This window comes from Lytechinus variegatus, chromosome 7 (genome assembly GCF_018143015.1).
Source record: "Lytechinus variegatus isolate NC3 chromosome 7, Lvar_3.0, whole genome shotgun sequence".
NCBI lineage: Eukaryota > Metazoa > Echinodermata > Echinoidea > Temnopleuroida > Toxopneustidae > Lytechinus > Lytechinus variegatus.
The window spans coordinates 1,303,492-1,329,076 of record NC_054746.1 but is presented as its reverse complement, the minus strand read 5'-3'; the positions used below and the strand labels follow the sequence as shown (position 1 = coordinate 1,329,076).

The following is a 25,585-nucleotide window of genomic DNA, read 5'->3' as shown; positions in this document are numbered from 1 at the left end:
TGAATTTAGTATTGTAGCAGTGAAAATCTGTCTTTTCTTTCCGCACCGTTGATGTTGATACAAAGAGCACTTAATCAATGTGACATGAGAAAGGAATGTGAAGAGAAATGGATAGCATCTCCCTGATACACTGACCGCATCATGATACATCTTCGTTGCTGTATTGGGGTTAATGCCTGACAATAGCACCGTCCATGAGTTTTGTGGTGAGTACATTCCATGTCAACTTGCACAAGGATGTAAGCAGCTTCCTGGTAACTTTGCAGACAACGATAGGGGATGTGATTTCTTGCGGTTTTATGCTCTTTCACCACAGAGTTTGATCGGACTGACTCCAACTTATGCAAAGTACTGTCACACTGGCGAAACCCACTCGAGACCGATCAAATATATTACGCCGTTTCCAATGACATAATCAATGGTCGGTTTAGATTGGTTTCGCTGGTGTGACCAGGTAAGCTCTACGTGTATTTTAGGTTCAAACAGAATATAGGGAAATCTTGATTTTAGTATGAATGCACAATAGATATCATATTGAAATCAATCTCAAACTGCTATACTGTTGCAAGCACCAGGATTGACGGCATAAAACTTTTAAGTATTAATACAACCTTTGAAACTTCGAAAAGTATTGATATTTATGGTAACAAGTAGGAGTTATACAGGCCTACATAGTTTCCTTCATAAATGAGGATAACAGATAGATTGTGTCGTGTGCGCCAATCGATATGTTTGCTTATCACCCACACTTCCTCACAGCCTTTTCCTAACCCACACTCCTATTTCAGTGCTTAACCTAGTATTATAACTTAAGTCAAACTCCATGCTTTATTGGATTGGGTAACGACGCGTGATGGCTAACCTGTCACCGTTAATCACCTATCACCGGATTTGTATTCCTTTTATGATTGTATTTATTCTTTAGAGTGGCCAGAGTGTCCGTTCTTCCAAAATATTGTCAAATACATCTTGGGTCACGATCAATCTAATTGTCCATTTATCAGTATTATCTGTTATTTGGATTTGTATACCGATGTGTTTGCATAGTATATTGTGTGTAGGTATGGTTTATATTGTGAGTGTGATAGGTGTGCGTGCATGTCCGTGTGGGTATATGTGCGTTTCTGCAATTGTGCGTGTAAATTGACGTATGTTTGACCTTGGTTGTCTCCCTTGGGACCAATCTTAATTTCTCCAACCCCACTTTCATATTGTTAAATAAGGACCCAAGTATTGAAATCGCATTAAAGCATTACACTTTCAACCACTTTCAAGCAAAATCCGATTATGACCTGTTTGTCTTTTGGTGGCCTTTAACCACGCTAACGGTTCATGAAGTTGTTTACGTTCATAATGTAGAAAAGGGTATCTTGAACATTAGAACATGTTACAGATCGCCATTTTATAACGTTGTATGATACATATTACTCGAAGATATCAGATCATTATGAACATGTATTAATTTCGATACAGAGGGGATGAATGACAACAACAGAGACGTTTATATTTGTGAAGTTGATTGTTTTACGATTTCCTGACCCAAATTATATGTCTTAAAAGCTGAGTCGTGAACTGTCTACCGACTAAAAAGCTAGTGTCATAAACTTTAAATTGCCTAATACAAATTGAAGAGGCGATATTATCTAAAACCTATGTGTGAGCGGTTATCTCGACGGACTTCATGAAAACCAAATCTCAAATTTTCACCGGAAAGTATTGACCGACTACCAAGTTTCGCATTCGTATTGTAAGGTTCTAAAAAAGTCGCTGGGGAAATTGTAAATGTCGCTTCTCTTTACAGTTCAATTCCATCAAACGTTTTAAAGAGCTTTAGAACAAGTCCAATCAATACTTTTATTCTCAGCTCTCGGAAACTTTCCAGTCGGATTTAAAACCATGGTGCTGAAAGTAGTCTGTCTTATACCAAGTTGGAATATTGTGATCATTACAAGAAAAAGTAATTCTGGTAGCGTCCGAGGAGGAGACACTTCGTGACATTCTACGGAAGTCAACGTTTCTAGAGAATAGTGCATTTGTTGCCCGAGGGGTAATACATGATCGCGCCTCTGCCCGCCGTGATTACACCAGCCCAAAAGGCGCGTGCCTTATCCCAGCGCAACAGCTCATCGCCATTCTTGGTATCAGTCAGTCCCAATTTACTTTCCGACCCCACTGCCCATTTGACAAGAAAAGTGTCCAGAGTAATAGAGCATTCTCCATTAAAATGAATTGACGACTGGTATACTAATTATCTTCTGATAAGTTTGATTTTTTTTCCAAATTCACTTCAAGGGTTGACAAATAGACGAAAGCCCCATTTCTAAGTTTCCAAATCCATTCTTAATTTTGAAAAAAAAAAATCACGAGAGCATGAAAAGTATCACGTAGGCCTGAACACGTGGACACCATACTAAACTGCGAAGCCCTACGTTTTGAACTGCTGTCTCACTTGATAAAATGATTTTTTTTAAATGGATAGATTCCGTAATTCAGTTTACACTGAATCATGGAATATACCCGTTTTCGTTTTTGGTCAACAACTTGTTGCAACCAACTAATCCATCAATCACTTTATGCTAAACAAGAATAAGAAACGTGTCTTGATTTCCTTATCAATGTTCACCCACAGTATGAAAGTAACATCTTCACGCAGCGGCACAAACAATATCCAAACTTCAATTAAACTATGGAAAAGACTAGTTTTCCCTCCACGCTTATACATGCATCAAAGGTTATTACTGAAATATAAGCCAAAACCAAAGAGACCTCTAAGATCGCGTTACAACTATCGTATGTTTGTAATAGTAGTCGTTCATTTGCTTAGACTTTCCAATGACGACTCTCGTTCATTTTATTAGACAAAACATTTCCGAAAAGACATTGGGCCTACCGCTCACGATTCGATCTCCAGCTTAGATGCCCTTGGGTTGCATCATTTATTGAAATAATGTATTTCTTGAAAAAATTGCCGAATGCAAAAAATTGCTGAAGTGAATCAATCACCGACAACTGAACTCTTCAATAAAATTAAGATCGAAAATGAAATCTACGTATTCGAGTATGGAGGGTTATAAGCTCCTATTTGTATGTCCCACCTTCTAACAGTAATACCAAGCCTTAGGTTTTACACAATCATGGTTTGATTAAACAGGGGGGGGGGGTATATTAGATATCTCTGCAAGACAAAGTAATTCATAATCGTCCAGTTGTTACGAAATCTTCAAATAAAACAATAATATATGTGCTGGATGAAAATGTTTTAAACTTTAAAAAGATTAACATGTTTCTAGTTTTGGTTGAAACGTATATTAACGTATATACGAAAGAGTTCTCATATGGCCTCTCAAGAGCGAACTGTAGGCCTATTCCAAATAAACTGACATTACATTGGGTCAGAGTCCCCAATTTCTGAACTTTTAAAAATTCTTGGTCAAATTTGACCCGTAAACAGATAATTTGGGAACCACATTCCGTTCCGGAGCAGAAAAAAAACTAGGAATAAGATAAGTATGACCTGGAACACGCTGTAACCACATCTGACCAATTTCCGGGTCAATTTGACCTGGCATTTTTTTTTATCAGAGTACTTTAGAGTTAATCCTTCATTAGAAACATTGGACAGCTTGGGTGTTACAACATAAACACATAACGAAAATGAATACTCATAATACATGCATTCCTGGTCGATGATAAGTAATAAGGGCTATATGGAAATCCGGCTATGATTGTAAATTGGAAAATAAATAATTCACCATTGTATACCGCTACTGATAATTCGCATATATGACTCTCGGTTTCGTTCAGAGAAAATCAATTCAACACTCCCCTCGGATCTCGGACGAAAGGTGGGAAGACATTCGGTTGCCATTTTTTTTCAACATGTGACTAAAACCTGTTTTTGTCATTAATGAATAAAAATACACATCTGGAAATTATTCATAGCTACGACACCAGAACAAGGCATGTTATTTTGATCTCCCAGATTATACTTCATTTAGTTCTCATATGGATATTTCATGGGAAAAATGCAGCTTTTCGCCCTCATATTTTACGCCCCTTGCTTACGTTTAAGGAACGATTGAAATTTAAAACGATGTAATGATGATAATATTTTGCTATAGCTGCAATTCAACCAGTAATATATATATTTTTTCATTTTTGTTATATATTTATTCCTACACCCGACAAAAGAAATTATAATTGGTATAGTGTCGAAAATGTGTTTATCTGACGTTCAATCGGATCGGGGTCGCCCTAACCACTAACCCGCCTCTGGTCTAGTGGTTAAGGCACCAGCGTCCAATGCTGGGGGCCTGGCTTCGATTCCCGGCGGAGACATTTTTCGGCATCACCAATTTTTCCAAAAGGGTAGATTGCTCTGGGGAACTTTGATTTAAGCTACGCCTGCCATTGTTCTCTTCATCCATTTCTTTCACAAAATATTTAAATAAAAGTGTTGCCAAAGCTGCTGTACATGTATAATTACACATTATTATATATATGATAATAATAATACATGACCATATTGGATATTATTGTAAATGCACCGCTCCCGACAAATGGTTACATTGAAAAGGAATGAATCATCTGCGGGTAGGTGAGTATCCTATAATCTACAGACTGTTTTTCGATGAGGTAGATTTCAAAGCAAATCATCGATAGAAAATATGAATTGTAATAATTACCACCAATCCACCGTCCTACAACTTCACCTAAATAACAATTACTGCTGTGGAGAGGATCATTCCAACCTGTTTCATTCAGAATTTATATTGCTTGCATCTTACTACCGTTTGATAGCAGGTAGAATGGATGCAAATTGAAAATTAGAGAGCGTTGTTGGCTCAGTCAATAATGCGTCTGCCCGTCGAACCAAAGGTCGTGGGTTCGAGTTCATCCCATCCAGGCGGATGACTGAAGCTAGTGCGTTGTGTGTAAACGTCTCTCCCATGTTTCATAGATGCAGGCTATGTTACAATGGAAAACACTCCGTCCCTCGGATAGGACGTTAAATGGAGGCCCTGTGTAGATGAGAGTCACCACCTTTGCACGTTAAAAACCCATTGCACTATTCGAATAAGAGTAGGGGGAAACCCCGGTGTAGTGGTCCACCTGCATTCCCCAACCAGTTATTGGGAGGAGAGACCTGCGGGTCATAGTGATTCAGTTCGCTTTTTCGCCTCTCAGGCACAGGTGAGCCAAATAAATAATGATGATGATAATGATAATAATAATAATAATGATAATGATAATAATAATAATCATGATAATAAAATAATAATAATGATAAATATAGGATATATAAATCGTCGATTATTGTTAATACATGAATGTTTTTATGAATCAATATTCAGCATAAATGACTTTTTTCGAATTAGAATTATAGCATGTTTATAGTTGATATATAAGTGTGTAAGTTAATAAAAAAGCAACATTTACAGTCAAAGCAAACATGCATGTAGAACAACAAGTGTTTAGAGTATTGAAAGAGAAAAACATTTTTTGAATAGAAGTCGTCTTAATCGAAATCAAGCATTTTGGTGAGATGCTATCACAAGATAATTAGTTTTTTCACGATGAGGAGCTTTTTTTTGTTAACATCTTAAAAACGACCCTGAGATAAGACTAAAAATATATTAGGGAAGATTATCATTGTTTTCTTGGCGTGAAGCTGCAGTGTACCTTACAAGAATATTTCATTTATGGCTCCATCCCATCTTACAAATTCACGTTCATTAACTGATATCGCCCTCCTTATCCTTTCTAATATTCCAATTCCTCCGGCATCTTTTCTTTGTTCCTCCATTAATACTCTCGGTTTCAAACCTCTCTTTTCCCCATTTATGTTACAGTCACACCATCGTAACCGATTCCAAACCGACCGATGGTAAGTCATTTGTGATAACGTCATGGTTTAATCGGTTTCGGTTCGGTTTTGTCGATGTGACCGCCGCATTAACTCCAGCGCTCTCGTGCCTACGATCAACATGTGCCTCTCCTTTTTTCCATCTTTTGTTAGCCCCGATTAACCGGCAATACCCTCCTTACCCAGCCAACCACAACCATCACGGGATAAATCAAGAGGAGTGAGGGGGTAGAATTGGATAATACTCCAAATTAGGCGAATCTCATCTTGCCGGGAAACCAGAGAAGTCAATATTCTCACAATGAATGGGTCCTCGGGGAGATCCTTCACACCACTTAGAAATTCCTTGGAGAACCCGGACCGTCTCAGTCATGCCCGTACTATCCTGCGTGTCTCCTTACAGAAGTGAGCCGGAATTCCGCAAGAATTATAATCATGATCATACGACACCTGTACTTCAGCGTTTACTCAAAGGAGCTTTAAAAACAAATAGAAATGTTTTCTTTCTCATTGTCAAGGCGAGTTTTCTGTTGATTTTCGACAGCGCAAACAGCTAAAAGCTGAGAATAACATTAAATTTGACAAGTTTGGGAAAGTTCATTCTACGAGCAAAAATAAAAAAGCAAGACAATAAACACCAGTAGGACTTACATTGACACTTGAAAGTAACTTTAAAAATATACATCATTCTGTTCATGGAATCAAATGATTCAAATTGCATCGCATGATTTTCATCTGACTTTCATTATACATATGGTTTTTCCTTTCTCAATCAAAACAGTGTTGCAGATTTTTTTTTAAATAATTCATGCGTTCTATATCCATGTTTTACTTTAAAGCGTAAGATCCAAAGTGAATGCAAGGTGTAAGAGTAAATGAACATCCTTTAAAAATAATCGATATGGAGATACAAGGCTATATCCATCATGTCATATCACACACAACCATAATCTTCACTTTACATTGTCTGATGAACTTTCAGAGAAAAATGAAAATAATGCACGGTCCTTTTCCGTCTTTAATGCACATACCCTACCACACATTCACACAATCAACGAACGTTCACATAAAATCCACACACACACACACGCCACGCACAACTCTTACACACAACCCACACACGCACATTTAACTTACGCACACTCACATTCACCCATACACGCACCTTCACACGGCACGTATTTTACGAATAGCCTCAATGATTTTATACCGATTTTTTTCCAGCATGTACTAATTTTGTTTCATCTTGCTTCCAAATAAATTTCTTTGAAATTCCTAACGACTACATGAAGTAATTAAAAATGTATCGGTATTAATAAACTAACTGTATAAAAACATTCAGAATAGGAGGCATCCGCCTGTTTTATAGTGAGCATTGGCAAAAAAAAACGATTTCTAAACTATCGCTGACATAGAGATACAACCTTTCCTTGGTCAATTACAAGACGCGGGGGACTCATTATCACAACAAAAATAAGACTATGCGAACAAGATGAAAAGAAATCAAGGTAACCTTGTTCAATTCTACAACCTCAGAATACATTGTGATTAAAGACATCAATCTTGTTTCTTTAGCGAAACTGAGTGCATCTAATCTACAGAATTCAACAAGTGGGAGCGCGCACCTTTGAATAGAAGGCAAGATACTCTTTATGTAAATATTTCTTTGAGACAAGATTCGGCGCTTTCGTAAAGTCAGCATTTTATCAAAAGATCAATTTTTCTTACTCATTTTTTCACTGTGAATAAAAAATCGATAATTAAACTACTTGAGAGTTCTAAAGCTCTCAGTTAACTAGACGACGCGTCGCGACGGCGTCTTTACTAGTCAACTGAATTATACTACTACTACTACTACTACTACTACTACTACTACTACTACTACTACTACTACTACTACTACTACTACTACTACTACTATTACACTACTACTACTACTACTACTACTACTACTACTACTACTACTACTACTACTACTACTACTACTACTACTACTACTACTACTAGTAGTAGTACTACTACTAGTACTACTACTACAACTTCTGCAGCCTTTGTAGTGAATTAAGAATAGAATCCCTGAAAAAGAGTTCCAAAAATTATGTTATAGATATCCAAGAGCTTTAAAATGTACATTGTATACATAAAGCAAAAAATAAGTCTTAAAACCCCATGCAGTTCCATCTTTATATTCTATAAAAATTTTGTTTATTAAGTTCGAATGTCAATTTTGGGAAACGAACTGAATAAAAACAAATAAATATTATTTCTCAAGTTATTAGATACAGATGTCTGTTTCTTAATAAGTACAGTCATTAAATTAAAAAAAGATTCTCCTATCTTAAGACATATGGTTACACATGAGTTGTGAACCATATATCAACCTATTTTGCATAAAAGATTAATTTCATAGTCAAATTTAAAATATCAAGACATAAATATTAGTCAAATCATTCATTGCCATGGATTGTTCAAATAAAATTTCAAAAATAAATCACACGTGATACAATTGCAGATTTCCTTGAAGACAAATAAGTCTCCATGCGGTCATTAGGTTAGAATTGCAAGCCGTAAATGTGACAAGAAGCAATTAGGAAAAGGTACTGATGTATACCTTCACATTGAGTTTCCTTTGGGAAAATCAATCATAAATCTGTAAAATGGCTATTCTCCCCATAAACTCTTGTTTCGATTACTGTCATGTTAAGTATTATTTATCATGTTTCAAGACGGATTAACAATGCTTGGACAAGTGCAAGAATAATCTTAGGCTCAGTATAATAATTGTTTGAAGAAGAAATGGAAATACATTTTTTTTACAATGTTACAAAACCATTTTGATGCATCTTCCATCAGCGGACAAGAAGAACTTGTTATATTAATTGTTTAATGACAAAAATAATTACAAGATTGTACAATTCATACACTAAGGTCCTTAGTCAATATATTATCTAGAACCGTCGAAGAATATGTGACATCAATCATTCATTCAAAGGCTATTTCTCTGAGTTAACACTTTAATGAAGCATTACGTTATATCAGCTTTAATTGGGCGAGATGTTGTCTTTCATATTAGTGGATGTCCTTCGTAGAAGACGAGGTGTAAAGCTGTCATAAATAGTTTATTATTTCACGAACATGTAGAATCGTATATGTACAATAATGTAATCGCGATGATTATGTCATAAAATGTACATAAGTATTCTGCATTTCGGTGTAAGAAACGGTAACAATGTCTTTAAAAAGTTATATACTGTATAGGGCGCCACTGAATAGGCAACTAGATACTTGGCGCCTCATAAATGCTATATATATATATTATCATTATTATTAGATTCTTATTTATGTTGGATTAAAATCAATCATGGAAAAAGAGTTTAAGAATGTTAGAATCACTGTCGGGAGAATGTGTTTTTTCCTCACATTTTGTCTTTCATAAATAAGATCTTCATGACATGTTTATTAATCGAGTATCATACAACCCCCACATCGCTTGATAATCTATGACAAACCAAACAAATATGAATGAAAAGTTGAAAATAATGATATCCCATTCGTAATGGTAAAGAAGATTATTACGCATTACCTTTTCCTTTTTCTTGATGCCCAACATGAAATAGTGAAATGAATAAAACCCTCAATACCTTTAAAATAATCAATCATCTATCATCCAAGGTTCTCTGAAAATGAAATTGCACCAAATATGAATGCTTTTGAAACTTACGAATAAACAGGCAAAAAATATGAAGGAAAAGGAAAAGAAAAAAGACAAGGTTTCTCACCTGAAAAAAGTGTAATGTGAAGAGATTGCAAGGGCAGGCGGTTCGCAATTTTTTTTCGACTATTATATTACCGATGTTTCGTCTTTGCTGTCACTACACGGTATAAAAAGAGAACGTCGGCTTATTGTTTAGATGTCCTCCAAAGTACTCAGTCTTTTATCCCTAAATGGCTAATCAGGATGCTGTCCGTTGCTTCCTTTCTCACTCACTGCCTCCCTTACCCGTATACTCAACTATTTTATACACCCATTCAGGGAACTTGTCATGCTGGAGGAGTTGCCACGGTAACCGGGAGACAGACTTAACGATACTTTTCTTTAGTCTTCTCGGCCGCCCGCCACTTTCCACCCAACGCATGAAGTTTTCCCACCCTATCCGTCAACCAATCTACATTCATAACATGAAATGATACGACATGGGCCTATGTGTTATGACGTTGACATAAAATCATTAGACTTTATGCTTTAAGTTGCCCTTAATTAGCGATTCTGAAGAGGTCTCTATTTCATTCGCGCCGCATATCGTGTAACCTTTCCTGTTTCCGCCTATCTTTAGCTAGCCACGCCCATCTCCCCTCTCATTGGTCAGGGTATCATTACGACATGACTCTCTCACAAAGTAGTTTGTAGTGCGATAGTTCACCACTTACAAGATGGATGATTTGTTGTAGGAGTATTTAGGGGCTGTCTTCAAACAAATGTCCTTTTTACACCCTCTTCCAATACGTCACACTACGTCATACGTCGTCATAACACCTTTTATTTGACTGAAAGTAAAGATCTAAATCTAAGCCTAAATCCCTTCCTATACCTGGGAGAAACTGCTGTTTCATGATATGTCATATTTTGATTGTCTCCCTGTGTCGGATGTTAGTTCTCATGAATAAGAAGACATAATCCTTGTTTCATTATACCCAATCCGTAATTGAAACGTACAAGAAATTATTTCATGATTTTGATCATGCAGTCATATAAACCAACGTTCAAACTGAAAACAAACCATTTCAAGCGACTGCACCTTTCTCCTATACCCGATACAAAGTTCTTTGATCGAAAGTTGTTAACAATTGTGATTCGAGTGAACATGTTTAGTTATAAATTTGATAACAAAAGTAACAACTTTGATTTAAAGAATAATAATTACCAAAGAATTATTGTAATCCGTTCGATTTGTCAATATTCATTCTTGTTATCTTATTTTTCTGTTTTAAAAAATCGAATACTAAGAGAATGCTGTAAATAATAATTCGTTTTAAGTCCCATTAAATGCTTTCAACACTCTAACCTGATTCATCTACAGTTGAAACTTCAGTTCAGTAATCAAAATCATCCTAATAGTTTTCTAAAGCTTTTGATCATACTGTTCACGGAAAGTGTTACTACATATTTTTCGGTTAGAAAATGTTAAAGAAGGGTTTCGGTTTTCAGAAACCATAATTAATAGGCCTACTAACATTTTCGTGAAATCAGTACCGGAGCAAAATCTAAACGTATCGTGTAAATTTTGTATGTAATAATTATCACGTGCTTTTCTGATTTTTTTCATGAATTCCTTGGCACAAACTAATATTCCAAAACTATTGAGAATAATGATTTGGAATTTTTAATTGTTTCTTTCATTAGATTTCCTTACAAGTACTCAGCGTTTCCTTTGACTGATAAAATCGTGCAATTGGCGTGGGAGTTGAGGATAAATTGCAGCTTATATTTTATGGGTTGTCAATGGCAAACGGGATCAACATGCCAATCAAAATACAAGCGAACGTTTTAATGAGATGCTTTAATCGTACATTTTGCTCGCAGTTTCAACCCTTATGTTGTAAGCATTATAATCTTGTAGAAATATTACAATCTTTATAAGAGGTTCTTTTTATTTTTGGGAATATACAGAAAAAGAAAAGATTTAAAAGAATTGCATTCTATGTCCAAATAACCCTTATGGAAAGATCTCATCGGGAGACCCACTGGCGTATAGATTGAGGGGGGGGGGGGGGGGTAGGGGGTATGGACCTCAAAGTTTCTCTATCAAGAAAACGGGAGAATAGAAAAAAATGAGACGAAAAACATAAAATATCATACATCGTCATCTGAATATTACGTTCTCGAAATCTATCGCAACATTAGATTTTTCTTTAACCAACGTCAAAATCTTTGCTCCCCCGCTTCGCTCGCAGTTTTTTAAAAGTATACTTTGCCCCCCCCCAACACAATGTCCGGTCCCTCTTTTTCGTTGCCTATCATGAGCTAGGTCTTCGGAAGTCGAAGTAAATATTAAAAACAAATTCGAATGGGTAAAGAAAGGGGGAGGTTGGCAGAGTAAAAATTCAGCTCTCCTAAAGCTTCTCTCATCAATGAACAGATGAATGTGCGTATTCTGGCAACCTTGTCATAAATACGTCGCGACACATAATAATATCCAAAATGCGTTGGAACAAACGCTGCGGCGCCGCGACGCGTCGTTGCAACTTTTAGGAGGATGAATAATTAGTTTGTCAGGAAAGTTCGAGGTCTTCGAGAACGAGAGTAATATTTTACCCTCGTAAAAATGTGCTAGTTAGGGGCGTCTCCGACAGTTAGATAGGGCCTTCAAATGTGACATCAGCCTGTCGAAGAACGAAAGCTGACCTCATTAGTAGGCTTTAGCGATGGAGAGAAGTTACTGTTGTACATAATATTTATATTTTGATTGTAGAAAGGCTGGGCTTGGTTTATGGCCAATATGTTTATTGTTTAATACCTCGTTTTCTCCATATATTTTGCATATTTGTTTACGATAGACTAAACTGACACTAACAAAAAAAAATCACAATATTATCTTTCATTTGCCACAAAAATCTACAATACTTTATACTATTCCATAGCCATCATTTGCCGGAAGGTACTTTTTCATTATTAAGTGATACATCCGTACATCTCTTATTTTTAATCTTTCAGCATTCTAGAATGATATTATTCTTCTTTATTCTATTCCTCATAGGACCCTACATCTCAACAGTGATCTGGAATTATTAACATACAGATAAACACACGTCGAAACTGCCTCAACTGTCTTATAGCAAATCCTCGGTGTCATAACAACCGGAAAGCATTCGAATTACATAATTGAAAGTTGTATGCAGATTAAGCGATGCTATTGTTTATATCAGTAAAAATTGATTCAACATTTTCCCTATGATATCAAACGATTGTTTGGAATATTCATTAAAAAATCTGGTAAAATCGCGCACAAATTATTATAGATAAATCCAATAATTAAATATCGGATGCCTAAGAATAGGAATGGAGACTACCTATAGCATCTATAGTTCTTCGAAAGGAATGTAGTTTTCCATTGGTTTATACAGAGAACATAATAATAAAGCAACATCAGCGTACAAGCAATGAATCACGGCGCATACAGAAGACAAAGTGAGCGAATTTAAACTCGAAGAGGATATAATACCCATATTTTTTCTCTTCACAAGTCAGTTTCTCCAACTTCTCCTGCACCATCCTCATATCTCATAAATGGTGCATTCAAGGCACCATTCTTCTTGAGTGTTGTATTCAGGTTGTCCAAATTTCCTGTATCGTCCCATTTTACTAATTAAACGACGAACTGAAAAGCTCGAGTTCCGGGTATTTTTGTCTTCAATATCTAGTTTTTTTTTACTTGCTTCATGTAGTTATTGATGATTTTCATCGAACAAAGTGTGGAATAGAAAAGAAATGTATATATATTCTGAAATTCATTCATAAAAGACTTGTGTGTAATAACACTGAATATATATTCTGAAAGTCATTCATAAATGACTTGTGTGTAATAACCATGAATATATATTCTGAAAGTCATTCATAAATGACTTGTGTGTAATAACCATGAATATAATGTATATTCTGAAAGTCATTCATAAATGACTTGTGTGTAATAACCAGATGCCAAAATATATCAAAGATAGCCTTGCTTCCCATAGACCAACTCCCCCTAATCTCTGTTCATCTAAAGACCCATATTTGCTTGCCATACCCAAAACTCATACAAAAACAGGTGATCGCACATTTAGTGTTACTGCTTCTAAAGAATGGAACAACATACCCACTTTCATTAAATCATCAAACTCTTCAGATCAATCCAAGAAACTTCTAAAAACATATCCTTTTCCGATTAATTTCTTTTGAATGTATTTATATTGTAATTATTATGTACTCTTGTTTTAAACTCGTTTGTAAACGCTGTGATATAGTTAACTATGGAGAGCGTACTAAATGTTTTTATAGTTATTATTATTATTAGTAGTAGTAGTAGTAGTAATTCCGAGTTGCAATTTGTAGTCAAATACCAGTTAAATGTAATATTCTTTCATCACACGTTTAGATAACAATGATACTACTACTACTACTACTATAATGATAATGGAAATGAAAAAAATAATAATGATGATAACAATAATGGTGAAATAGTTTTGATTATTATTATTATAATAATAGTAATAAATTGGACTTATATCATGCCAAATCCACTATGAGTGCTAAAGGCGATTTTCAAGAATTTTGAATGGAATTAAGAACAAGTGAAGAGAAATGTTTTTTACATCATGTCAAACAAGTGGGATCTTTGAGAGGTCTTTAGAGTCGAATGAATTATAATGGGTAATTAAATTCAACAACCCTAATTCGATGATGTGAAATATGTTTCGCGAAGATGGTACTTGTTGTTTTCATCATTTAGTATCCTATTTCCCTTTATGTCGTGGAAGACAGAACATTCATTTAAATGTGTGCTTGGCATTCTTAAGAAATGAGGGACATTATCATAAATGCTATTGACAGGTGAAGACGAATAACTCAATTATTGTATTTTTCGACGGTATATTGTCACATTAGAGTGTTGTGAGTAGAAATAACTCGTCACATCTTGCAACCGTACAAGGTAGAAATCCTTTACGTCTAAATGACAATGCTGCTGAGTGCTGACGCCTCTCAATGGGGTCTAAATTAAACATAGTTCAATAAATATGTGCAAGTGGTGATGCGTAACGCAGACAACGTAGAGAATGAAATTTTGGTGTATCAAATCAAATGTGAAAATATCATCTTAATGCCAATTTTGTTCGTTATTTGAACAATATCTCGAATTAATATAAAGGTGAACAGAATGTAACTCAAATACTCAATTATTATATTGTCTGACGGTACGTGTATTGCGACACTGCAGAATATTTCAGTTAAAATAACTCGCATCAAAACCCACAAGGTAAAAGTCCTTCACGTCTTTGCTGCTGATGCCTCTCAACAGATTCCCAATCCAATATACTTGAATCAAAATAGGCAATTGGTGATGAAATTTTTGTGTATTAACTGTACGAAAATATAATCCCAATGACAATTTTGTTCGTATTCCATAGGCACCACTGGTTGGTTGATACTTCTTATAAAGATAAATTTTTGAAGATTGGCAATTTGTAGTAACGATTTAAAAATTGAAAGCTTTCTTTGCATGTAGGAATAGGGTGTAACCATTCTATCCTAAAACGAGCGCGAATTAGGAACTGCAACTGAGAAGACACAACCACCGACTTTTGAACGGGGAAGGGGAGAATCGAATCGCATTAAAGGACGGCTAGCTGTTGCTGCAACGTCAGTCAGCACTGAGGAGTCACTGAAGGGCATTGGGGTCATCGAATGACATTTTTTACAAATTTAGATCAATTTGAAAGTCAAATCCCGAATGTGGTTCGAATTTTGAAAAAAAAAAATCATTCTGGCTGGTTCTACTTGATTCCTGCTGATTCCGAATAAGTGTGACGGGGGATTATCAGGGGCGGAAATCTCTCCCAAAAGGTAGGGGGGACAAGGGTCTGGAAAATTTGACAAGCAAAAAAAAGGCTATTACCTAAAATTTAAGATCATTTCGACGAAAATATATTTGACGAGCAACACACAAAAAAAGGGTCATCTCGTCCCAGAACGCACGTTTTACTCCCATTTTGAGTTATATATTTCTTAGCATCACCAAAGACCCAAAATAGTAGGGGGGACATTTGATATTGTGTCCCCCTACTATTTTGAGTAGGGGGACACCTCCCCCCTGAGATTTCCGCCCATGGGGCTTATTAACAAACAACTTCAAGAAACACACACCAGTAGCGCAATGAGAAGAAAAATTCAGGATGCCAGACTGAGACATTAGGTATGAGACCAGCAATTTTTTTTCCCGTTTGAGTATATAAAAAAATTCCTTTTTAATCTTTTTTATATAGATTTTGACATGATATTCCGAAAAAAAGTGCCACATTTTACCCATTATTCTTTCTTTCTTTCTTTCTTTTTTTCTTTCGTTCTTCCTTCCTTCCTTTCTTTCTTTCTTTCTTTCTTTCTTTCTTTCTTTCTTACTTTCTTTCGTTCTTTCTTTCTCTTTCTTTCTTTCTTTCTTTCTTTCGTTCTTTCTTTCTCTTTCTTTCTTTCTTTCTTTCTTTCCTTCTTTCTGTCTTTCTTTTTGTCTTTTTTTTCTCCTTTCTTTTAGTCGTGAAGATTTTTGGGGTCAATGTTCCCCAAGCCCCCATCTGTACACCAGTGTACACTTGAGAGATTTGCAGTATTCCTATGAAACTGTTGATTATTGATAGACCCCGGTAAAATTATAGGTGTTTTTTATATCAATCTTTATCTTTAATCGATATCACAACTTCCCTTACACGTCCATGTGTTATGAAAGTAGGAAAATATTGGTAAGTTAGCAAGGTAAGTGTATAAGACAAAGTTACTACCAGTAACAAATTTACGCTAAATCGGCCAATTGGAAACCCGATGAAAATAACATTTAGCATCAGTCGGTTTGGAGTCGAATTTGCCAGTGTGACTGGGCAAATGATTTATCCTGTTGACTGCTGAATAATTCTTGATTCTGATAGGCTTTGTACATGGAACACCACGTTCTAGTAGACAATGGGTTAATGAATTATGTCTGAGTGACTTGTAATACTGCATTAGCTCTTGCAATATTCTCAAACCCTGCGAGTGTTTTGAGAAAATGTACTCAATGTTTGTCTGTGGGGGAGAGAGGGTAAGAGGAAGAGGGAGGGAAAGAGAGAGAGAGAGAAGCGAAGAGACGCATAAAACAAGCGCACACCTACAGAATGATAATTAGTCATCTAAAAAACTGCTTTCCCAACTATCTGAAAACAATCACTTAATTTCATAAGAAAAGACTCAATAGTTATTCAACCCTTATAATTATTCTCACTAGTTTTGGCAAAACCTACCTATCATTTACATTTATTCATTAAATAGAACAGATATCAAGCAAACCTTACCTGGGCAATAGGAAGCGATATTTTCTGACATGAAATCTATAAGGTTTAATCTATTAATCCGTGGATCACGGTAAAATGCTTCTGAGTGGCACGGAATATTGGTTGGATTAGGCTGTACCTTGTTGAGGGTTTACTTTTCATGTGGAATGCAATCTGTTTATCGTTGTCTACATACCCCTATCTCGATCAGCCTCATCCGGTAAATGGAAACAAAATTAGGGAAATATCTTTTCCATATCAAATGAAGAAAAAAAATGCTAGAAAGTATGTTATTCTGAATACTAATGAGAATGGGGATATGCAAGTAGAAAAAAAGCAGGAGTATGTTCTGTCAGCATCAGAGAATAGTGTTGTATACAACATGGAATGGAACACACGAAATTGTATTAGTTCATACCTCTTTTGTTAATGAGAGAAAACAAATCGAGCATTGTTAAGGGAATGTACTGGTTTCACTTTACAAGTGATCAGCTTGATTGATTGATTGATAACGAATTTATTCATTCCAAAATTTTAACAAAGTTACAAAGTAAAGCAATATATAATATAACATTTTGAAATGAAATAGGAACCTTCTGGAAAGCAAAGCTTGTTATCGAAGGTTTCCTTGTTAATGATTAAAAACCGAAATCAGAATTTCCAAGACGTCCTCATGCAAAAAAGACTGATTAGCAATACCAAATATGAAGACTATCATGATATTCAACATTTGTAATGTTACCATGACATATAATATCTATTTTTTGCAACGATATGCAACAGCGATGTTAGTAATGTGAGCTCAATTTCATCTTATTCAAGTGCACCTGTTCTTATAGCATGTTTCACCGTAATGAAGGTAAACGCATTGGTGGTTGTAGGTGTGCGTGTTTTAGGGTGTGTGTATGTTGCTGTATGTCCAACTTTTTCACATAGAAAATTAATATAAAGTTTTGTTCTTGAAGTACAGGTGAATATATACATGTGTAAGTTTTGTGGTGATTGCACTTTTGGTATTATGCAAAACAATGCACATTTTATTTTTATTATGCTTAAGTAGGAGCAACTCACAGTGTAAAATCAACAAAGAAAAAACCTGTAGGTTGAGTGATGGGACAATCATCTATAATCTACAAACCGTATTACCAGATTTACATAAAATGAATATAATATTGTATATATATCTTTTTTATATTCTCATAATTTTTGTAATTACAATAGTTTTTCGGCTGGCGATGTTCATATCTTCATAAGATTGTTATCAGGTTTGTTTCCCATTCACTTACCATTACTTTCCTTGCAAAAGTTCTTTTTTTCAATTACCCAGGATAGCCATTTTAGTTGTATGCTGTTCTCCCAGCGGCCCCTGCATGACATGATGTTATTATTAACCTTCTCCAATTTCATACGTCGAGCACCTGACAAGAAGGCAAAAGGTCTTTGGTATGGCCTGGCCAAGGATAGAACCCACGGCCTCCCGTTCATAGGCGCTCAACCACCTTACTACCATGACTGACCTTTCAAGGGAATGAGGGGGAAGGGGATGGGGGCGTTGTAGAGGCTCCTAATTGTTTTAAGAGAATGATATTTCACCGAAAATCCTTTAATATCGGCTTTATTTCACTCATGCATCTGCTTATTTTATGAAACATTAAAATATGCAAATATTTTTCTGCTCACAGCATTCGAACTCTCGCAAATTATCATTTCCAACGCAGATCAACATTTTCCCCCTTTTTTATGAGAATGTTTCGAATTATTCCCCTCTTTGTGTTAATTCTTTGAATGCATGTTTAAAAACGATTCATTGTAGCTCTGAGTGCTTCCTTGCATGCTTAATGAAAGTACTATTTTGCGAATAGATTTGCCCTCCTAATTTATCAAAATTTCTACCAGTTTGACATAATTTGTTTTCATCACTGTTACAATCAAAATCATTATCAATATCATTTTTATTAGTAGTATTGTTTGAGTTTTGTTATTATCGTTTATTATTTCTTATTCTTTACAAGTCCCAAGAACTATTTAGCAAAATCATAACATAAGACATTATTATCATCATCGATAACAAGAACCAATGCGTGGTTAAATAATTATCAATTCATAATCCTTAATTTTTCGTAGGATTTGATGACCGAGAAAAGGAGAGATAAAAAGTGAAAGGATATTTTAGAAACGCACGATGATACAGATTAGTATGTGAGAAATTATTGAAAAGGCGGCGGATACCAAGTCACGTGATTCGTTTAACTATCATATGCGACATGTTTGTGCCGCCATGCCGGATGTGACATGGGTTCAAATCAGTTTTCTATCAATGCGTAATCGAAAGTATGGCGTAAAAGAGCTGTTCCAAAGCGTGCCCATATTTTTAACGAGTCTCATCGGGGACGTCTTAACTCACTTTCACACCCTGGCCGTCAATTATGCCTAGAAATCTGCTAAATGCCACCATGATCAGAGGGGGTAGTTAAAAGAGGGCACATGGCTGGATCCTCGACGTGAAAATACTTTGTGACATGTTATCCACTCGCCTTTCACACGCCCAGGGAAATGAAAGGGGAGAAATTGAAGCAAATCTTCGTCCAATATCTCCCGAAAATACGTCTAAGCTCAAACGGGATGCGCGAGTTAAGCCGAAAATTAATAGTTTCTCATGTGTCAGGGAAATATACGAGGTGAAGTGGGGCAGCTAAAGGGGGTTGTCTCACCCGCCTTAATAGGTCTAGAATCCCTCTCCATCCTCCTATGCCAGGAATCTAATGGGGTAACATGATGAAAATGGAATTGATAATGGGCACAACCGGTAAAGCCAGCAGAAAATTGACGATTATTTCCTGGAGTAAATGAACTCTCGAAGTACAATAGCGATCATAATGATTCTCCTTTCTTTCTATTTCCCGGAAAGTCTAACTCATATTTCACTTTCTTTTGATATGAGAAATAGCGGTGAAACAAGCAAAAGAAGGAGGGATGTCTTTCGGAATACCATTAATATCGCAAATCAAATTTCATGTTATCCTACACAAAAAAACTTTGGTTTAATTGGACGAAAAGAACGACAGCGGTGTTAAATTTGTTATGCTGGTTCAACACCTGTATACATGGGTGTAATTACAACACCTTTGCTTGTTACTTTTACACTCTTTGGTGTTTTGTTCAATGACCAGGGTGTAATTTTATATAGTGTGTGGTTCTCTAGGTAAACCAATTGGTGTAAGTTTTAACATTCCATTTTTTTACACTGAATCTGATCGACGTACAGCATTTTCAGATACGGAAATATGAAGGTGATATCATGATTACAATAATTTGAAAAAAATAAAGACAGAACATGAAGAAAGTAAACCTTTAGGAAATTAATAAATTAAACATGTTAGAAGATCCAACTAGGCAGCTCCTAAAAGACTGTACACTCACTGTTCTCCAAGCTCTAATTGCAGCCCCTACATAAATTGGCTCTAGGAAAATGCCACTGAATATCCAAAACATGTTCAACGAACATTATGGCTGAGAAAAAGAAATAGAACATGTGAGGTAAACTGGAATTTCTCTAGTCACCAGTAATTTGTGTAGGCTATTCAATACCAAACTGTCATTCGATACCTCATATCGAAATACTAATTTTCTTTCCATTTCGTTCTTTGCTATCCATTGGAATGCGGCAGTCCCATCGGTTTATGCGACACAAGCCCGATATTAACTATTACGTTATTACCAATGACTGTCTTTCGGTCGGTTTGAAGTAGGTTTCGTTGGTGTGACGGTAACCTAAACTGCCATGCATAAACGGAAAAGACTTTAATGGAGGAAGAACATGAGAAAGATGTTCATGTAGATAATCCATGGAAACGTATTTTTAGATTGAAGAAATGGCTCTTTCGTAGCTCTCGGCGGTTCGAAGGGGATTTCCGAGTAATGACAAGAGGATATTTATTTGAGGGAAGAAATAACATTGCCTAATGAATGTCAAAATACATGAAACATGCTTTGGTACAATGATTTAAGACTGATAAACATTCCTCGAGAAAGCATGAAATCGTAATCCGGACATATTGTATAAATTATGATGCGCAATAAAGCGTGGGTATATTATGGTTGCTTTCTCATGTAGATTTTCATTTTAACTGTTATGTATTTTCAGGGGCGGCGGAGGAAAAGTTGAAAGTGGGAGGGGGTCACAGGGAAAAAAGGCCCTTTTCTTTCGAAAAGGGCACTATCTTAGACATGGCCTTATGCAGAATATTTTTCGCTGGGGGGGGGGCGGCACTCGTAAACTCTTTGGAAAAAATCAAAAGTGAGCTTATCATTGAAGCGCTTTTGGATTTTGTTAAGTGAATAAATGGATTTTGAGCATACTTTTGGTGGAAATCTGCAGTAAAATTAAGTGAGTTTTCTCAACTTAGGGGGGGGGGGGGAGCAACCACCCCGCCCCTGCTGCGTACGGCCATGATCTTAAAACAAAGAAACGACTTATCTACCCCACTCACATGACTCATGACATTTATTTTTCCAATTTTTTTCATTCATTATGCACTTGCAGAAGGAAGAAGAATGGCGCTAAGTAAAGAAACCGGGCGCTCATCGGGTACGAAAAAGGTGTACTTCAGGACAACTTATCTGATATGAAGAAGAGGCACCTATGGGAATGCAAATGGGCACTCGTTAACACATATCAGGTCCTTCTCGTTCGTGGGGTCACTTTTCTTGGGTAAAAGGGGCACTGACTAGAGAAAGGACACTAACAAGAAGGCAAGGGACACTTGCTCAGACATAAAACGGCTCCTCAGGTGAAAGGGGCACAGAACACATTCATGAAGGAGATTTTTGGGGGTAAAATTTAGCACTGATATGATATATGGTACTTGCTAACACATAAAACGGGCCCTCTTCCGATGAAAGGGGCACAGTACTATATGGTGCGCGCGAGAAGGGCATTTTTCTTTCATAAAAAGGGCACTTTTCAGTGCTTCAAAAAGTGTGTGTGTGTGTCTGGGGGGGGGGGACTATGCCCCGGCCCCCAGGATCGCCCCCTGTGTATTTTATCTCCTTCCATAACTCGTCTTTATATTCATTAATGTTTCAACATACAGTCCTCAGAAATAAACTACTTAAAAAATATTCAGCAACCTGCAAGGTTCAGATAAACTATAAAAAAAAACCAAAAATACAACCGGTTAACTATCGAGGATAGATAAAGAAATAAGAGTGAGTTTGTGCATACAAAATACAGTAAATACCTTTTCATAATCATCAAAGAGAATAGTATTGCATTTTAATTTGCACTGTAAATTTCAAACGTATTCTTATCACCCAGCGGTTTCATTGAGGAACACAAGTTTAACATTTTAAAATTTCTTGAATAGGTTTTAAGAAACAAGTAAGTGGAGCGCCTATGGCAGTCTCGCATGCATCACACGATTCGATATAAGAGTGCTGATTTTGAAAAAGACTATAAAATAGTTATTCACAAAAACACCATACATATAAAAATATATAATACTACGTTTATTGACCCAAAATGACATTATTTTGACCTTGGTTACTATGATATTTCATTATCTATATTCACAAACTGTTAAAGTTTACGATGGAAATTCAAATACCGCCAATATGGCAAAAGTCATTGGCCTTTATCGACCTTTGACCTTAATCATGTGACCTGAAACATAAGCAGAATAAGCAAAGTAAGAATAATACTTAATTACCCTTATGTCCAAGTTTCATGAACTAGGGTTATATACCTTCTAAGTTATGATGACGTTTCAAAAACTTAACCATAGGTTAAGATTGCGATGTTGATGCCCCAAACATGGCCTAAGTTCATTGACTCTAAATGACCTTTGACCTCGGCCATGTGACCCGAAACTCAGGCAGGATGTAAAGTAATACTTGATTATTATCATGTATAGGTTTCATGAACTAGGTCCATACACTTATGATGTCATTCAAAAACTTAACCTTGGGTTAAGATTTCAAGTTGACTCCGACGCCGTCGGAAAAACAGCACCTAAAGTCTCGCTCTGCTATGCAGGCGAGACAAATACTTATTCATGTTTCGTAAAACTGATATTCTTATTATCATTGAGAACACATATGCTGGTTTTATCGGAATACCGTAAGAACGATGATTTAAAACACAAACTTTTTATATCATCTAGGTAATTGTAAGTCTGTACACCACAAGCTTAAACACGCACATGAAGAAAATAGAAAAGAGAGCGAGAGACTGAAGAGGGGTTAAAGGGGGCGTGAAAGCTCTTTATCACGAAAAGGTGCCCCTGATGCAATATCTATTACGAGTCATATAAGTCGCGAAATTCGGTCAGCAATTTCCATGACACGGTAGCATCATTTTCATAAGTACTAAAATCGTGTAACACAATGAAAATGCCTTTTAAACATTAAAGCTTATAATTTCAGACCACAACCCCATGTGCAGTCGTATGATTATGCATCCGCCATCTCTTTAGATGATAAACGTAATAATGCTCTAGCTACCCAAGGGGATAAATCATGAATGCCATATGCGGAAGAGAAAATCAGTAACATCTTACATTGCATTGCTACATGCAAAAGGTGTATCCATCATGATCATAGAATTATGGAATGGTTCGGTAACCCCTCTCGTTTGATGAGGCCATCTACAAAAAAAAAGCTAGCGGCCACATTACTTTATTTACCGGACAACTCTTCCCGCGTTCAAGTTTTATTTTCACTGCTTACCGAGAACTCATTACACAGAGTTCGTCTACGGCGATGTTTCGGTTTGCAGAGTGAACTGTTTCTTGGTCTGAAGCAAGGCTTAAGAGCTTTTAGAGTTGTTGATGAATCAGCTCGAGTGTGGTTAATCGACATTTAACAACTCACTTTTAATTCTCGATGAAGTTTACTTTGCCCGAAGGTTTGGCTGTGACCTGGGCGAAGTCAAATTTGCGGTTTATGGCCACTCGCCACAGCATCTGATATAGCTGGAGTATATGTGGCAAATTAGAGCAAACGGTATAGGCTTACTTAAAGTTACATTAGATGACTACTGGAGATTAAACGCTTGAAGCTTGGCGATTTCAGAATGAAAGCAAGCAAGAAGTGTGTTTTCAGCATCCGCCTAGAAGAAAGTGCCACATAGGGACACAGGATTTATTGTCTTTACTTTTGTCAATTATTTGACATGTTCTTTGAGAGTCATTGTGTTAATAGTGCAGATAATGCCTTCAAAATTGATTGAATTGCAATATATGTATTGACCTGAGAGCATGCCTTTTTCTTTTGCAAAATACAGTCCTAGTTGATGTTTTTTAGTATTTGATAATAATTGCGTTTATACATCGTCCAGGTGTTGTATATAGGATTTACTGTTTATAAGATTCTCTTCTATGAAGCCCACATAGACAAAGGTGCCATCTTTTCATAAGATTTTCTTCAATAAAGAACATATAGACAAAGAAAATATATTTGAAATGTGCAACTGTATAGTTATTTGTGGGAAATTTCAGTGTTTTTGTATACAGAAAACCAATTTCGTACAACTTTTTCAATACACATTTAATTGTAAGAAAACAGTAACAAGGAATGGTGTATAATTAGGTACTCCCATTCTGGAGAATAATTGACCTCTTTTCTCTAATTGCTCTTTCTCTAGAAACAAAATACGTTCATTAAACATTCGAATTTAGATTCAGAGTCCATCCTTTCCTACAATTCAATTTTCTGACAGACACTCAAGATTTCATCAGCTTCCTTAGTTGATAGCATCTTGTATCAATGTTTCACTACATGTCTTCTGAAAGATAAAAATTGAACTTCGAAAGATAAAAGCTGGCGTTGATTTAAGTGTAAATAGATAAAGATAGGTGTAATCCAAATAATATGATCATTTTTCAGCAGATGCATTGAATAAGGTGTCGGATTCTGAAGAAAAGTTTTTTTTTCATGATGAAGGTTCTGCTTGGAAAAAAATAATTCCAAGAGCAGATATCGAATGGTGCTCGAAATAGATACAGAAGGTTTTCCCAAGCCATTGCCTCTGGAATCAATATTGGGATGTCCCAGAAGCCACAAGTGGATTATTTAGCCACATGGCTGTCATGTATTGATCAGAATGCTCAGAAAAATCATTGGAATTTATTAAAATTACGTTTTATGAGTTTCGCTGCTTTAATGTGCTGAATACATTTAATGTACTGAGTACACACCATACCAGGCATAGCGGCTCAGTGCACGGTAGGGCGCCCCCCCCCCTCATTACCTGGATGTCATAGGATCGTGCCTAGTCCGGGGCATACCAAACACTTTTTAAAAGTGGATATTCTCCTTTTTTCGTTAGGCCCTCGACCTTTGCGGATGGAGAATGGTAACAATAACATGTTATGTTAGACACAGCCCGTTTTTAGAACATCTTACATCTGAAGTGGCTACCCAAGTAATGATTTAAAAGTTCGAGAAAAAAAAATAATTATGCCGGTTTATGATACGAATTTGCCACTAACAATAATAAATTTGCAGATTTTCCATGCTCGAATTCTAGCAAAAGTTGTAGTGGTCCCATTCGTACAGATTGGTGTCACGCGTCTTACCCGCCGTTACCATGGGAATGTTAGTGATGTGTGAAATCCCCGGTGACACCAACGATGGAAGTTCTCCAAAGTCCACTTCTCTCAGACACCCATG

The 25,585-nt window shown here is 36.2% G+C and overlaps 1 long non-coding RNA gene across 1 annotated transcript in view; it reads right to left on the bottom strand.

The window, feature by feature from the left end:
- The window catches only part of LOC121418163, a 30,966-nt gene extending 20,857 nt beyond the window's left edge, over positions 1-10,109 (bottom strand). The window contains exon 1 of the long non-coding RNA XR_005970429.1: positions 9,646-10,109. This is a non-coding gene — a long non-coding RNA (uncharacterized LOC121418163). The remainder of the gene's footprint in view (positions 1-9,645) is intronic.
- Positions 10,110-25,585: the final 15,476 nt, after the last annotated feature.